We start from the raw sequence: 12209 nt of genomic DNA on the forward strand, positions 1-12209 counted from the left end.
TCAGCATTCAAGAGTTCGGTTGTGATCTCCGGTGTGGTGCTATTCAGACTAAGGGCAACTTTCCAGTTGTTGGGATCCGAGATTGTGCATCTCAGTGACAGATCTCAGGCGTGTCCAGTTCTGATCCATATCGAAAATGGTTTTGAAAAGTTTTAATAAAAGTTGATTTTGCTCAAATTAATCTTTTTACAACTTAGACCATTTTTAGACCAAACGGAAAATTTTCAGTACCCACAACCTTCAATTTTATTGATTTCAATACAGAGTCCTCCTACTCTTGAATACAAAATTGAAGTTGCTTTTCATTACATTCATAAAGAAAAATTAAAAGTTCTAATTAAAAGCAAATAAATTCGGGGCATAGTCAGGTGTTCCTGTGTCCCTTTCCAGAGCCAGTCAAAGCCTCTGATGCCAAGCTGGGCCCGATTTGTGCCTCTTCATTGAGCCAATCCAAGCACTCATCAGAGAGGGTGCAATTGAAAGTGGGAGCGGGGGCCAAAAGCTCCTTCGTCCTCCATGCTGCGGCATACCGAGCTAGTTGCGCACCTTGGACCGGAAACGTAGCAGGGTACTCTATCCCCTCCTCCGGGCAAATCTGATCATGTCCAAACTGGCATTGGAACCGAAACGAAAAATAGAAGACACAGTGTGTCATGCCAATCAACTGAATCCCGGGCTAACGGGTTATGCTGTAACTCATTGCCGGCAGGTTAAGCCAAGGGCAGCGCCAAGCAATGTGGTCCGCGGATAAATTGCACATCCAGCTGTACCACCATCTTTCATCCGAAGCATTAACTAGACGTCGTCGGGAGAAATAGCTGCGAGCTGAATATGCCGGACATGAGTCCACAACTCTCAACTTGTCCATCAACCACACCTAGGGAGGGATGAAAAATGAGAGAATAAAGAATAGAGAGATGTACGTTGAGAGAAAAAGTGAGCAGAAGGTTTTGAGAGAAAAATCAAGCCTGAGGGTCGAGTGATGTGAGATACATATGTGAGATGGGGTGGGAAACATTACCTGTAATAGTAGTGGACTCCCCATAAACCTAGCCATCTCCCGGCGATGAAAAGCGTCTAAGCCCATCAATGTCTCGGCCAATGTCATGGCGATGTAGCTTTTGCCCTCTTTCAAGCCCTCGGCGACCTTAATCAAACGAGTGCTAAACCCACCAGAGCTTGGGACAAGTAAGAAATGGGACAGCATGCACAAGCAAAGCGCATGTCGTCGATAACCCTGCCAATGATGGTCAGCGCAGTCACCAGCATCGGAAAGCCGACAAACCAAGCTCGGAGTTTCCAACTCTCTATCATGAATTAATGACCGAGCGTCATGCAAGTAAGGCCGCACATCCATCCTAAGGCTTGGACGTGGCCGAACCGGAACTGAGGCAAGATTTTCTCGTCGCGCTCGGATTCCATTAAAGCTTGGAAATCCTCAAAAGTGGGACACGTCTCTTGACCGCCAAAACTAAAGACGTGTGTTACCGGATTCCAAAACCTTGCCGCGACATGGAGGAATGGAAAACACAGCGGGGTGTGGCCTAGCGTGAATAGTGCATTTATGCCGAAACCCCAGAAATTCAGCCTTTCCGAGCCATCCAAGTTGGCAATCCAAGTTGTGAGATTTTGGGCAAGAAACTCTTCCATTTGGCGCAAATCAGTGTTGAAATGAGAAAAACTATGAAGCTGAGGATTTTGTAGAGGATAAGGTGTTGAGTGGAAGACAGGTGTCAACATTCTGGAGGTGCTTGCCATTTTTGGCCGATCGGCTAAAAATTGTGCCGACCAACCATCCTTTTTGGCCGATCGGCTAAAAATGTTGGCCGATTGCCATTTCTTGTGGTCGGTGACCTTTGTCTTTGGCTGATGGCCTTCCTTCTTGTTCCCTGAGCTGTTTATGTATTGAACATGCTGAGAATTTGTGATTGGCACCACTTCCAATGCCTTCTGGTGATGATTTTGCAAAGTCACGCCTGCGTTGTTTCGATTTGTTTATCGAGTTGTTGTATATTTGCTTATCGAGTTGTATTTCACATTCTTTAAGTCTTTGCTTTGCTTATCGAGTTGTATTTACACTTGGTTAGCTTATCTAGTTCTTTGTTTTGATTATCGAGTTGTTTTTGTCGTTAGTCGATCCACTACCTGATTATTATGATGCAAGTGCTTAATTTTCAAACAAAGGTTCAATCTCATTTACATTGTTATGTAATGCGATGCATAGAATTTACAAATGCAACACTTTTTGAGCAAAATAGCTGTTTCATTTCTATCATGTCTTTTGCAAAAAGTACATAATTTTGAGGAAAGTAAAACTTGCCTGAGGCAGTACAATGTGCTCAAACTACCAGTAAAAAGAAAAGTAAAGCAAAAAAAGAGGAGAAAAATAACAAAATGACTGAACAGAGCAAAGAAAAAAAAAAGCAGCAGAATGTTTGGATCAATATCAATGGCCTCAAGTGCGGGAGTCGGTCCTGGTTCTCTTCCTGGATAAGGGTCCAGGGTCACCACCGCCATCTCTATAGTCAGAATCTGAGCTGTCTACAGCCTCGCCATGGGACGCCGCTGCCTCCTCGTCAGAATCATCGGGGGAGGGTTCTCGCGAACTACTCTCAACATGAGCGTGCCCATGTCTGCCCCGGCTATGGAATGTCATCCCCCGCCTGGCTCTCCCTCCTCTTCGAGCAGGAACAGATGGCCCATCTGGAGCACCTCCAGCGGCCGGAATCTGGAATGGGACCTGAAAAGGACAAATGGCAAATGCATCAGCTATGCTACGCAAAGCAGAGTATGAATACCAAATACAGTGTATGAATACAGTGTATGAATGCTATGAGCAGTGTATCAGTATATAATACAGTGTATGAGTACAGTGTATGAATGCCGTGAGCAACGCTATGAGCAGTGTGTGTGGTATAGTGTATCGGTGCCGTGAGTGCTGTGTATCAAGTGTCGTGTTGATAGTGTGATGCATCAGATTATGTATGAAACAGATTATGCAGAGTTTGAGACTGCGGTTGAAAAAACTTATCGGGATGCCATAGATGGTCAACCGGTCGATGCTCCGCTGCAGCATCCCCATCACAAAGGCAGTCAGCTCCAGAGGCTGGCGAGTGTATTCGACGGAAGTCTGCAAAAGGGTTAAGAGCATCAGTATTATGCAGAATATCAAGAGAAAGGAAATGAAATGGCTGTACAGAATGCAAAGAGTAGTAGTACATACCGGGGTCGAGCCATAGACTCCGACAAGCTCATGATCAGCCAAAGGAGGAATGGGTATCTGGTAAGTCTCCTCACCCTGTTCTTGGCATGTCATCGTCAGAGGCAGCTCTGGCCATCCAGCTCCCTGCCCTCTCTGGGACCCAGTCCTGCCTCGAGCCGGAGGTGCCCTCGGTGCCCCTGCCCCTGCTCCTGCTGCTGGCGCCGCTGGCCTCTCTCTTTCGACTAGGTGAGCACCGGTCAGAGGCCGCATGAGATAAGCCTGGATGTACTCGGCGTAATCGCCCTCGTCCCTAAAGCGCTTATAGCTCCAGCCAATCAAGCAGTCTCTCATTTCCTCTAAGGTGTACCTCTCAGTGTGCCTCGTGTGGGTAGGAGGAGGTGCTGGAATTGTCTGCTCGGGCACGCCCAAGGTCTGCCGCAGGAAGCGCTCCCCAAAGTAACAAGCGCGGCAAACCGGTCCCTCTAACAAGACCCTAAACCGGGCAGTCTCTCGAGCACCGGCATACCGCTCCCGAACTGTGTCAAGCAACGGGGCCCAAGACTGCCAGGTGATCTGCAAATCATACACAGTTTGTTATCTACTATTATTGAGAGTACAATATAAAGCGAAGCTTAAATAAACTGTAATGTTTGACATACCTCGGCTGCGGTGATGGTGTCAAAGTAGCGGCGGAAGAACATGAAGGACTCCCGTGGCCTCCGCTCGCACCTCACATCAAAGCGGTGGAAAAATAGAACCATGTGGGGCATCTCCTCATCCAGCACTGGAGCAAGCCTAGGAAAGTAGGCATACACCCACAACTGTAGAGTGTAACAGGGCAGATATGAGTATGCTTATCAGATAAAGCAGTATACAGTGTGCAGTGTATAGTCAGTGTAAAGCAGATTGCGTGCACGCAGTGTGTGTGATGTACAGATAATGAAAAACAGAATTGAAAAGATAAAAAAGGGAACATGTACCTCCCAGGCTCGCCAGTAGCCTCTAAGCAACTGCCCGCTGTGGCGGGAGGACAAGCTCATATATCTGTAAAGGGTGGCCAAGCCCTCGCCACCCCAATCGTAGCCGCGGATCCGCGTCACGTCCACAAGTGCGCTTAGTAGGTAAAGGGTGACAGTGTTCACCCGGTCGGTGAAGAGCGTGGTCCCCAGCAGGAACATGATGAAGCCACGAGCATACTGCTCCTCCTCCTCCTGAGTAGTAGGCACCTGGATCCGAAAGTGATCCTCGAACCATGAGTACCTCACAAACCTTGACCGGGCAAGAGGTGGCTGAGTGCCAAACAAGTATAGCTGAGTGGCGTCCCACTCGTCCATGTCTGTGTCGAAGGGGATCGGATCACCCCCTACTCCAATGCCTGTGAGCATGGAGAAGTCGAAGGGAGTCATCGTCATCTCCCCGGTGGTAGAAAGATGGAAAGAGTTAGTGGTGTCCCACCACCTCTCCACCAAAGCAGCAAGAAGGGGCCTGCTCGCAGTGAGGCACGGGAGTCCCATGCAAAAGGTCCCAAAGCCGGCTTGGTCGACAATATGGCGAACCACATCGGGTAGCTCCATATACCATCCTCGAGGGATGATATTCCCATACCCCCGGAAGGCATTGGAATCTCCCTGTGTTCAAAGACAAACAGATACGAAGCAGTGTCAGATGTACAGTGTTTGAATGCCTTCAAAATTGGAAAATACAGCGTGTGTGCATGTGTTCAGATTTAAACAGATATCAGGTGTGGGTGTGCTCACAGTGAACTACAACATGTGATGTATCAGTGTGTCTGAGTTAAAGCAGTTAAAGAACAGAATCGACTATCGCAGTTATATGTTCTACATTGTAAAAACTGAAACAGAGGAAGAATATACCTCAGCAGTGCCGTAAGATAGATGTGACTCTGGCTCTCGTAACAAAAGCTCCAGTGGTGCGCCCCGCGTATAGCTCCTGAAGTGGCGGATGCTGTCGGGAGGCAACACGTGTATCGCCGGCCTGTAAGTCGCCGGATCGAAAGGTCAGATGTAAAGAGGTAGGAGCTCGACCTCAGGGTCCACGTCCATCTCCGGGGGAGTCCCACCACGTGGAATGTCGTCTGTCATCTCAAAAGGAGCGTGAAAATGGACGAGAATGTGAAAAACGGGCAAGAATGCGAAAAGTCAACCGAAAAGTCAACCCCGAGAGGATGAAAAATGGGAGAAAAGGTCGGAGTGTGGAAAAGGCACAAAAAACAAGTAAACTCGGGGGGAAATAAACCCCAAGTAGTGGAAACCAAGAAAGAAACACTGAAAACCGAGTTTTGTTCGGTTTAAAGTGTGTGAAACGGGAAGGGTTTTGCGAATCAAACGACGAAAAGGGCTCAAAAACACAAGAAAAGCAAAGATCGAAGGTGGAAAAATCACCTAGAGAGAAAGAGCAAGGATTTTCGACCAAGAGGAAGTGAGGATATGGGGTTTGGAACCCCCCATATTTAAAAACCCACGGCCAAAAGACAAAACTGCCTCGAAACTGCAATTTTTGGCCGATCGGCCAAATTGTTAGCCGATCGGCTACACATTTGGCCGATGAGATAATTTTGTGGCCGATGGATGGCCGATGGCCTCCCCTTGTGGTTGGTGAACCTCCCACACCCTTGGTTGGGTCAATTATGTGGTTTAGGACCTTCATCTCTCAAGATAGTGCAAGAAAGTACACTTTTGAAGCTTAACCGGTCTTCGTGTTGACCTCGAACCGTGTCTTCCGTGTACGGTGTTCGATGCGCGCGAGGTGTATTCTTTTCGTATCCTTTTATATATTGCAAAAATTCAAGAATTGCTTTTGAGCACGTTATGCTACAATGTTTTGTCATAATTGTAATAAGCGCGCTTGTTATGCGTCTTTTCGCCCTTGCATTGAGCATGGTTCATCTTACTTTCGAGTTGTGTCTCAACATCACGAATAACATGCTTTTACCATGCTTCCGTTGAATGTATACCTCTTTTTGTTGCTACATTGTTACACACATTGCTTGCGTTGTTGCGCATGCTTTACTTACATGTGTTTATGCACCCTCTCGCATTGTTACACACATTGCTTGCGTTGTTGTGCATGCTTTACTTACATGTGTTTATGCACCCTCTTGCATTGTTACACACATTGCTTGCGTTGTCGCGTACGCTTTACTTACATGTGTTATCCTGCTTGTTTCACTCGCATTGTTATGCGTACACTTAGGTTGCATTGTTTTGTACCCCTTGCTTGGGTCGTCGCGCATGCCCTTACTTGCATTGTTATGCTCGTTCTACTGGCATTGTTATGACCTACTTGCATTATTATACTCGTGTTTATCTCATATTGAAATGATTTCTTGATCTAACGTTGAACGCAACTTTCTACTATATTGTACCTGTTGAATTTCTTTCTTTTGCAGGCACGATATTGTATGTACGGTTCATTCAAGGGAAGTCCCAGTTTAGCTTGACTGCTACCCTTCTCCACTCGCGTTTGGCACGCGTTTGGGCGTATCTTTCTCCTCTCGCATTTAGCACGCGTTTGGATGACTGTGCTTTCTTTCCTCTTTTGCGTGTGCCACGCTGAGAGACGCTCTCTTTCCTTTCTTGCGTGTGCCATGCTGAGAGATGCTTTCTTGCCTCTCCTGCATGTGATACACTGAGGGATATTGTGTTCGAGACCCCGGGTGTCCTCGGTAGTCGCTTTTAGTTTTCTTCGCGTGAGACGCAGTGAGAATTGCATAACTTTCATACATCCTTTCTGTTGGAATGTGTAGGACTACTCTCTCTTATTCGTTTGTTTAAATTGTTGTATTTATTTTGTATAAATGCTTCATTACAGCTTTCTTTGCATGATCATAAGCTATGCTCGGCATCTTGCACGTCATTCGCATCTTGCCCCTGCCTGCAGGCGCATCTCTTTGGTATCATGTATTCTTGTCTGAGTCTTCGGCCTTGTCAAAAATGGGTCGTCTCTGGGCTTTGACATTCACTCCCGTCATCTTATAACTTTCGAGTTCTGTCAAAGAGGGGCAACCGTAGACACCCCATTTTTTACCGTCCTCAAGACTTGAACGTCATCGTTTGAATACTCGATGATCATCCATGCTCGTGTTCATTTTGAGTTCCTGAAGGTCTCGGCTGCATGCCTTGCCTTAGGATCTCTCAACTTGTCTGTTTTATGCTTGGTTGTGGACCAAAGACTTGTGGTTTTGCTTCTGAGGGAAGAGGGTGGCTTGTTTGCCATCCCCTCAACCCACCGGCCAAGGCTTGAAGCCATCGGCCCTGTTTACTTTCCATCGGCCAAAAGTGTTGGCCGGTCGGCACTTTTGTTGGTCGGTCGGCACTTATGTTGGTCGATCGGCCATATTTTCTGGCCGAGCCCTTTCCATCTGTTTTTTGCAGATATTTTGTGCTAGCTGTGACAGCTGGTATGCACAATTATGATCCTCCATACATGTGTATGGAGGGATTTGCCCCAAGACTCAAGCTTGTTCAACAATCTTGAGAATTGGATTTCTATAAGAAGGGAGCCTCCCCTTCCTTTCCAGAGGTTCAGCAAAATAGATAGAGTTCATATATCCCTCTATCTCTATATCTGTGTCTATATTTTTGTGTGTGTTTGTGACCTAAAGTGTATTTTTGTTCATACTTTTGCACTAGAGCACCTAGTAGAGCACCTTCTTTTGGTTGCTGAGGCACTAGGAAGTTGGTTTCAGAGTTCTTGGGATGGTTTTGATCCAAGGGGGTGGCTGGAGTTGTGTTCTTGAAGGTGTTCTTCAAGGCAAAACAACATTCTGCAGGAAGATATGGCCGGCTGGCCATCTTCAGTGCCAATCGACTAAAAATTGTTGGCTAAGATCCTCACAAATGGTCAGTGACCAATTCCACATGGCCGGTGTTCTTATATTTTGGCCGGTGACATCTCACAGTGCTCAGGGGGTAGTTCTGACGCATCCTTGGGACTTGTGCAGTTTTTAGAGGTGCAGAATAGTGCAAACAGAGGCAACATGTGGCATGGCAACGGGTTTCCGAGCGAGGCGATCGAGCATGCATCATTCAATCATTCCGAGGCAGAGCTGCGGCGGCCTCTTTAGTTTCATAACTTAGTTAATTTGTTTAAATTAGTTAAGAGTTATGTAATAATTAATTAGCTAGGGTAGTTAATTAATTAGTTGATTTGTATTATTTATTCGGACCCTCCGTCAAGAGGGCGAATTTTGTAATAAGTGTGCGTGAGTGTGTGAATGTCTTCTAACCCCACGTCTTTCTCCCTTTTACTTAACTGCTTACGATGGTTAGTTCTAGGTCATGCTTTGATTAGCATACTTATGATAGCATGCTTGCATTCATTCATCTGTATTGCATGCACCGAGCTCAGCGTATCATACTAACTGCATTATATTTCAATACCAACTTGAATACATGATTATCCAGTTGCATTTCATATGCCATTTTAGAATAGCCGAGCCTATTTCTAGTTACATTTTGCATGTGTTGCATTAGCCATCTTAACATAAACTAGGATCATACATTAATTATTAACTAGCTATTGTTTTGGCTTGGAGTACTAGGTAAGCTTTTATGCTTCAGCATCTTGCATGCGTGTAAGTGTTGCCATGTTTAGCATGCTTGCCATGAGGCTATGTGCTTAAGTGATATAACTGCCTGAATTCCTGTGGGTGAAGGCTGGATTACTTGAATTGGAACAATTCATCGAAATGCGCATTTTAAGCCCACTTGAGGGTGGCAAAATCATGTTTTTCTAATCCCACTTGAGTGTGGCAAATCCACGTCTTAGCCTACTTGCGAATAGCACCTTCAAACCATTTTTAAACAAACATGAGATGTTTTGTTCCAACTTAGGCGATCTAGTCTATACTTGTGTGTTGTGCGCATCACATAGTAATTATAGGCTAATAACCGGAATAAGAACACATGTGTTTTCAAAAACGAAATATCATGCTTAGTAAAGGCCGATCTTCGATTGGGCGAACGGGGGTGCTCATTGCATGACCTTCCCCTCTCGTACCCAAGTTCCTGAGCCGAGGCAACTTTGGTGATGACGGACACGTGGCCTTAGGCACGAGTCAGGGTTTCCTAAATTTCCCAAAATAAAATATTTAGGTGGCGACTTTGTATCTGGCAAAGCAGTCCATGTTTGGCACTTCTTTATTAAAATCAGTTTTCCAAAACGATTTGCCAGATTTGGACTCTTTGGTGATTTATCAATCTCACATTACACATTGTGAGATCAGATTAAGAACCGTGACATTTGAGTCCGAACTGTAGCACAACATAAAGCCCCTCGGGGCGCATCTACACATGGGACTCCCAGTTTGAAAACTAAGTCTAAAAATGTATTTTTTTTCACAACTTAAGCTTGAAAATAGGCCATCAGAGACCAAAATCATGCAACAGCCACGAGATGGCCCAAGAAACACCTCAAACACCTCGGGAGGGACCAATGTGAGTCGTGGAAACTTACGGGACTAGCACCAGACTCCCAGTTTGAAAACAAAGTCAAAAATTGCACTTTTTCACACTTAAACTTAAAAATAGGCCATAGGAGGCCAAAATCGTGCAACAACCACGAGACAGCCCGGGGAACACGTCAAACACCTCGGGAGGGACCAATGTGAGTTGTGGAAACTTACGGAACTAGCATGGGACCCTCGGTTTGAAAACTAAGTCCAAAATTGCATTTTTTCACACTTAAGCTTGAAAATAGACCTTTGGGAGCCAAAATCGTGTAACAGCCACGGGACGGCCCGGGGAACACCTTAAACACGTCGGGAGGAACCAATGTAAGTTGTGAAAACTAATGGAACTCGCACCGGACTCCCGATTTGAAAACTAATTCGCAAAATGCATGTTACATTGTATATTTTATGGATAAGATAATAATTGTTTAACTTGCATTTTTTTTTTTTTTTTGTGTTTCATTTTTTTGCAGATTCGAGATTTGATATGGACATGTTTGGTAATTTGGAGGGCAGATGGTAGCTCATTTTGTGTTTTTGTTCACATTGCCTTATATGTATTTTTGTTGCGTTGTAAATTTTATATTTTTGTTGCTATTACAGGGCATGTTTGGTAATCCGCCCTTGATATTTTATTTTTGTTGATATTAGTGGACATGGTTTTTGTTGGATATTAGGAGATGTGTTTGGTAATCCGTATGCGGTTGAAATTATATTTTTGTGGATATTAATAGACGTTTTTTGTGGATATTAGGAGACATGTTTGTAATCCGCATGCAGTTCATATTGTATTTTTGTGGATAGTGCTGAAATTCGATTGTAATGTTTATGAAAATGAACAGATTTTTGTATTGATTTGTAATAGATATTTTATTGAACAGGTTATTGAAATGCGCAGGGAATTGTTACTGAAAAGAAAAAATTTCGAAAGAAAATAGTATCCCTATTTTCAAATTTTTTAATTTTTATTAGTGACGAAATAAAAAATGTCGCTATTAGTTTTCAAAAAACATGACGAATAATTTTGTCACTAATGATATAGTACGAAACAAATAATTTCGTCCCATTTGCTGAATATTTCGTCGCTAAATTGAAATATTTGGTGACAAAATGTTTTTTGTCATTAAATAATTTTCTTTTTTGCTCATTTTAGTGACGAATTTTTTTGTCACCTTAATCCATATTATTGGTGAGGAAAACTTTCGTCACTAAAATATATTTGATGACGAAATATTTCGTCGCCAAAAACAATTAAAATAAACAATTATTTAGTTTTGGTGACGAAATTGATGTCTTAGAGGACGAAAACTTCAACATTTAGAGACGAAACATTTCGCGACGAAATTGTTTTTCGTCACCAGGTACTTTCAGCGACGACGTATAGGCCACAAACGTGGTGACAAATTTTTTTCGTCACAAATTACTTTAGTGACGAAAATTTGATGTTTGTCGACAAAATTAGTCTGTCACCAAAGGCCTTTTTTGTTGTAGTGAGAGATTCCTATTTATTAAAGAGAATTAAAGAGTGAGAAGCTGGAAATCTTGACCCAAAGAAGTATCTATTACAAGAGGGAATTCTTTGGAGGAAGGAAAGAATAGTGTCAGAGCCCACATCCCCAATGAGATTTACTATAATCAGTGCAACTGTATGAAACTCCTTCTTCGAGCTATTCCTGTATTCATAGGACTTTGAAAAGGGTTCCCGAATCATTTTAGTGGCCGGGATTAAGGAAGGATGTGCAAAAATGTGTAAGGGAGTGTGATGTATGCCAACACCACAAATCAGAAAATGTTGCTCCACCTGGCCTTTTGCAGCCATTTCCTGTGCCAACGCGTGTATGGGCTGAGATTGCTATGGACTTTATTGAAGGACTTCCGAGCTCACATGAGAAGCCAATCATCCTTGTTATGGTGGATAGGTTGTCAAAATATGGGAATTTTATTGTCATTTCTCATCCTTATTGAGTAGCCACAGTGGCAAGGCTTTTTGTAGAGCATATTTTCAAGCTACATGGGATGCCAATCTCATCGTCAGTGATTGAGATCCTACTTTCACTAGTTCTTTTGGGCAAGAACTCTTCCAGTTGCAAGGAACTCAATTGGAGATGAGTTCCTCTTATCATCCTCAAACCGATGCGTAAAGTGAGGTGCTTAACAAATGCTTAGAAAATTATTTTCCGTTGTTTCACTAGTGCACAATTGAAGGAATGGTCCAGGCGGTTGCCTTAGGCCTAGTGGTGGTAAAATACTAGTTATTACTCTGCCACCAAAATGACACCCTTCGAAGTTGTCTATGGTGTTCCACTTCCAGTGGTGAAGACATATGCTCTAGGCACAACAAAAATTCAAGCTTTAGAGGATGAGTTCAAGGACTGGGATAAAATTCTGAGGGTTTTGAAGGAGAATTTGGAAGTTGCTCGTGAAAGGATGAAGAAATTTGCAGATCGGCATAATACTAAAAGGCAATTTGATGTTGGGGATTGGGTGTATTTACAATTGCAGCCATATCGTCAATCATCCCTGGTTGTTCGACGG

General features: G+C 44.0%; 1 long non-coding RNA gene across 1 annotated transcript in view; it reads left to right on the forward strand.

Moving 5' to 3' along the window:
* LOC145792669 (uncharacterized) overlaps positions 1-10525 on the forward strand; it is a 29230-nt gene extending 18705 nt beyond the window's left edge. Inside the window, exon 3 of the long non-coding RNA XR_014332393.1 lies at positions 10148-10525. This is a non-coding gene — a long non-coding RNA (uncharacterized LOC145792669). The remainder of the gene's footprint in view (positions 1-10147) is intronic.
* Positions 10526-12209: the final 1684 nt, after the last annotated feature.

The sequence above is a fragment of the Camellia sinensis genome, chromosome 6 (assembly GCF_055761805.1).
Source record: "Camellia sinensis isolate YWXY chromosome 6, ASM5576180v1, whole genome shotgun sequence".
NCBI classification, from domain to species: Eukaryota; Viridiplantae; Streptophyta; class Magnoliopsida; order Ericales; family Theaceae; genus Camellia; species Camellia sinensis.